Consider the following 5582-nt stretch of genomic DNA (forward strand, 5'->3'; position numbering starts at 1 on the left):
GGCACAGTATATAGTTCATTAATAGTGGCAAAGTATATAGGGAATTAATAGATGAATGGTGGCACAGTATATAGGGAATTAATAGATGAATGGTGGCACAGTATATAGTTCATTAATAGTGGCACAGTATATAGTTCATTAATAGTGGCACAGTATATAGGGAATTAATAGATGAATGGTGGCACAGTATATAGTTAATTAATAGTGGCACAGTATATAGGGAATTAATAGATGAATGGTGGCACAGTATATAGTTCATTAATGGTGACATAGTATATAGGGAATTAATAGATGAATGGTGGCACAGTATATAGGGAATTAATAGATGAATGGTGGCACAGTATATAGGGAATTAATAGATGAATGGTGGCACAGTATATAGTTCATTAATGGTGGCACAGTATATAGGGAATTAATAGATGAATGGTGGCACAGTATATAGTTCATTAATAGTGGCACAGTATATAGTTCATTAATAGGGGCACAGTATATAGGGAATTAATAGATGAATGGTGGCACATTATATAGGGAATTAATAGATGAATGGTGGCACAGTATATAGTTCATTAATGGTGGCACAGTATATAGGGAATTAATAGATGAATGGTGGTACAGTATATAGGGAATTAAGGGGAGGTACGGTATATAATTAAAGGGAAACTGACAGGCTGTTTACTCGCACTAAACCCAATACACTAGGTTACAGTGCAGTATACAAAAATTGGTCTTTCCATTTTCTAGATATTGCCCCACATTGCTAGTATGCGAAGTCAGTCTTGTGCGCAATGGAGGCGGAGCTTCCCTGCCTCCATCCTGTATGCTGTGCTATGCCTCGCCATCTTTGTATATTTATAATTATTTTTTTTGCCAACTCTAGTATATTGTAGACTGTAAGCATATATTAGTGTGGTGTCCATCTCTTCAGTGTAAGAACCAGAGCTGTGTGGAGATTTTGCATAAGGTGGGTGATTGGTGATGGGTGCTGGGTGATGGGTGCTGGGTGATTGGTGCTGGGTGATTGGTGCTGGGTGATTGGTGATGGGTGCTGGGTAATGGGTGCTGGGTAATGGGTGCTGGGTGATTGGTGCTGGGTGATTGGTGCTGTATGATTGGGGATGGGTGCTGGGTGATTGGGGATGGGTGCTGGGTGATTGGGGATGGGTGCTGGGTGATTGGGGATGGGTGATTGGGGATGGGTGATTGGGGATGGGTGCTGGGTGATTGGTGCTGGGTGATTGGGGATGGGTGATTGGTGCTAGGTGATTGGGGATGGGTGATGGGTGCTGGGTTATTGGTGCTAGGTGATTGGTGCTGGGTGATTGGTGCTGGGTGATTGGTGCTGGGTGATTGGGGATGGGTGATTGGTGCTGGGTGATGGGTGCTGGGTGATTGGTGCTAGGTGATTGGGGATGGGTGATGGGTGCTGGGTGATTGGTGCTAGGTGATTGGTGCTGGGTGATTGGGGATGGGTGATGAGTGCTGGGTGATTGGGGATGGGTGATGGGTGATTGGTGCTAGGTGATTGGTGCTGGGTAATTGGTGATGGGTGCTGGGTGATTGGTGCTAGGTGATTGGGGATGGGTGATGGGTGCTGGGTGATTGGTGCTGGGTGATTGGGGATGGGTGATTGGTGATGGGTGCTGGGTTCTGTCATATAGAGCTCAGGTGGGGGCATATAGTGGGAGATTTATTAAAACCTTTGCAGAGGAAAATCCTTCCGCAAAACGATCTGATTGGTTGCTATGGGCGACTGCACCGCTCTTTCTCTGCACAGGTTTGATAAATCTCCTCTATAATACAGTATATTATAGGGCAGCTGTCATATCTTTTCTGTAAATAAGACTGACAGCACAGCCAAAGTGTATATACACATGGCAGACCTTCATAGAAACTGTTCTTGACTCGATTTTACAAAAACACCAACTTTTATGGGGGCTAAGAATGTCGAGAAAGCCTGGCGGGAGTCCACTGTGTCCCTGGGCCGCAGCACATCTGCCCATTAAGTCTGGCAGACGTTTTTTAAATTATGAAAAGTGCCCTCTTTTTTACTTGAGCCCCTGCCCTGCAAAATGTCTGTGCACGTCCCTGGTCTGCAGGGCAAAGCACAGGGGGCATTATATGTGAAAAGCACATGACAGGGGGCCCCCTGTCCTGTGCCCTTCACATATAATGCCCCCTGTGCTGTGCCCCTCACATAATGCCCCCTGTCCTGTGCCCTTCACATATAATGCCCCCTGTGCTGTGCCCCTCACATAATGCCCCCTGTCCTGTGCCCTTCACATATAATGCCCCCTGTGCTGTGTGCCCCACACATATAATTTATATGTGTGGCACAGCACAGGGGGCATTATATGAGGGGCACAACACAGGGGACATTATATGTGAGGGGCACAGCACAGGGGGCATTATATGTGAGGGGCACAGGACAGGGGGGCATTATATCATATAATGCCCCCTGTGCTGTGCCGATCACCTAATGCCCCCTATGCTGTGCAACACATATAAATTATATGTGTGGGGCACACAGCACAGGGGGCATTATATGTGTGGGGCACAGCACAGGGGGGCATTATATGATATAATGCCCCCCTGTGCTGTGCCCCTCACATATAATGCCCCCTGTGCTGTTCCCCTCACATATATTGCCCCCTGTGCTGTTCCCCTCACATATATTGCCCCCTGTGCTGTGCCCCTCACATATAATGCCCCCTGAGTGGACAGGACATGGGGCTTTATATGTGAAGGGCACAGCACAGGGGGCATTATATGTGAGGGGCGCATGATAAGGGCATTATATGTGCGGGACGCATGATGGGGGCTTTATATATGAGGGGCGCATGATGGATGCATTATATGTGAGGGGCAAAGAATGGGGGCATTATATGTGAAGGGCACAGCACAGGGGGCATTAAATGTGTGGGGCACATGACAGGAGCATTCTATGTGAGGGGCACAGCACAGAGGGCATTATTATGTGGGGGAACAGGACGGGTCATATTATATGTAGGGGCACAAGATGGGGCATTATTACTATATGTGTAGGCACAGAGTGTTTTGCCTTTCAGAAGTATAGTGTATATTGTGAGGAATTTCTGGGGTGGTACGTTTTTTAGGGGCCACAATACATTACGGTATTTTACTCAGAGGGTAGTTACAGCACAGCAAGTTATATTCAGAGAATGCACTGTGTGGTAGTATTAGATTTAGAGGGCACAGTGTGTGTTAGTATTATATTCAGTGGGTACAGTGTGTGATAGTATTATATTTAGAGGGTGCAGCGTGTGATAGTATTATATTCAGAGGGTGCAGTGTTTGGTAGTATTAAATTTAGAGGGCACAGTGTGTGGTATTATTATATTCAGAGGGTACAGTGTATGGTGGTATTATATTCAGAGGGTACAGTGTGTTGTATATTCAGGGGGTACAGTATGTCAGAATTATATTAGGAGGGTGTGTGACAGTATTATATTCAAAGAATACAGTGTTTGGCAGTATTATAATAATTATTGTTTTCATATAGAGGATCAGAATGCATTGGCATAGTGAGGAGACGTCTGGGCATCAAGTTCTGCAGAGAGAAGTTTTAGCTGGAACAAATCCTGGCGGTATGTACCATCTGAATTAGATAAGGAAAGACTATAGAGAAGACGTCACCTGTAATCACTGATATCATTGTGTATTCTCCTCACTATAGAGAAGACGTCACCTGTAATCACTGATCTCTATAGTGAGGAGAATACACAATGATATCAGTGATTACAGGTGACGTCTTCTCTATAGTGAGGAGAATACACAATGATAAGACGTCACCTGTAGTCACTGATATCACTGCATATTCTCCTCACTATAGAGCCTTAGCACTTTCCCATTCTGTGGCAATTGGTATATATGATTATTATTCTGACATATGAGCACGGCCTAAGAGTCTTAAACAAGGTTAGGACTGTATGATACATTTAATAATATTGTAAGTTCCGTAATCTTCTGTCCGCCAACACAAAATACTCTAATAGCGCCCCTCCCGAGACTCGACTCTGGATCCGCCCCTGCTCCCAGCATGCCCTGACAGCCGAAGGCTGAGAGTTGTAGTTTTGCAACAGGTGGGCAGCCAGGGGATCGGTGTTGCAGTATGTCAATCTAGGGCCATGGTGTCTGATCTTGAACTGGCAGCAGGAGCCATGACCACTTTAAATCAATGGCTGCTGGGACGTATGACTAGTGACATCCTTCGTTCCAGACCGCAACGTCAGGGACGTCACTCGTCAGACGTCTCGGCGGCCAGCGCTGCTCATTGAGCCTACCGGAGTAGCATTGATCTATGTAAGAAACCTATGGGCCGAGGCTGTTGGGGCCACCAAATTATATTACTTATACAGAATGTCTGGTTAGGAGAAACAAATATAACGCACCCACAGGGAGTGGCGCCATTTTAATAAAATTTGTCAAAAACCTTAGATAACAGTCATACAGAATATATTAGAAAGCTTTTTTGATTTTCAGCCAATCAGAGAGCAGCACTACAGAAATAGAACTCCCAGGAGGTAACAGCGTGTCACACATGTGATGTCATAACCATTGTCCACCAAAGAGCAGCACTGAGCAGAAATAACACTGCTCCTGTTCATTTTCCATCAGTGAGGGGCCGGTGCTGGACACTGTGTAGGGACGCGGGAATGCAAAGTCATACACATGACTGTGACTGGTAAGTGTTACATTGTTGTGTCCAAAAGGTGTTTAGTTCAGTTCCATGTGTATTTCTATGATAAACATGTAAATAATTATCTTTTTTTTCTTATCTTAGATGCACTATTTCCAGGACATGGAGTAGCATTTCCGGACCTACAGCAAGACGTTGGATGAAGGCATAGCCCCAGAAATAACACTGGTCCTGTTCATCAGTGAGGGGCCGGTGCTGGACACTGTGTAGGGACACGGGAATGCAAAGTCATGCACATGACTGTGACTGGTAAGTGTTACATTGTTTTGTCCAAAAGGTCTTTATTGCAGTTCCATGTGTATTTCTATGATAAACATGTAAATAATCTATCTTTTTTTGTCCCCTATCTTAGATGCACTATTTCCAGGACATGGAGTAGCATTTCGGGACCTACAGCAAGACGTTGGATGAAGGCACAGGCCTAGGAATCATGCACATACACAGAAACATTTGCCCAAATTCTAGAGGTAACCTCCTTTAGTATGCCCAGAGGAAGGGCCATACAGTAGCCATGGATTCCCTACAGGTTTCCTCCCCTCTGGAGGTTTTTCCTGTCCTGAGTATTAGTTACTGTACGCTCTTTGTGAGTGATGGGAGGTTACAAAAAATCCCCTACACAAACATTTTAATAAATAATAAATAAAGTTCCCCTTTTTTTAAACTGTTCTTTGACTTGCTCGACTCATTAATTTATTTCTGTGTGTGAAAATAGAGTTAGCAAAACATGGATGACCAAAGCTGCTCTCCTGCACGATCTGCATAATGTGGTGCAGAGAGAGGCAACTGGTGCTGGGTGGTGCAGTTTATGAGGCAAACGTAGAACACCCAGCAAGTTCCATGCACAAGCCTTTTTCTGATGAATGGG

The 5582-nt window shown here is 44.9% G+C and overlaps 1 long non-coding RNA gene across 2 annotated transcripts in view; it reads left to right on the forward strand.

Moving 5' to 3' along the window:
- The window catches only part of LOC130368194 (uncharacterized), a 13494-nt gene extending 8132 nt beyond the window's left edge, over positions 1-5362 (forward strand). For both annotated transcript variants that reach the window (XR_008892341.1, XR_008892342.1), the window contains exons 2-6: positions 3521-3605; positions 4501-4541; positions 4636-4702; positions 4802-4966; positions 5070-5362. This is a non-coding gene — a long non-coding RNA (uncharacterized LOC130368194). The remainder of the gene's footprint in view (positions 1-3520; positions 3606-4500; positions 4542-4635; positions 4703-4801; positions 4967-5069) is intronic.
- The last annotated feature ends 220 nt before the right edge of the window (positions 5363-5582 follow it).

Source organism: Hyla sarda, chromosome 4, assembly GCF_029499605.1.
Source record: "Hyla sarda isolate aHylSar1 chromosome 4, aHylSar1.hap1, whole genome shotgun sequence".
NCBI lineage: Eukaryota > Metazoa > Chordata > Amphibia > Anura > Hylidae > Hyla > Hyla sarda.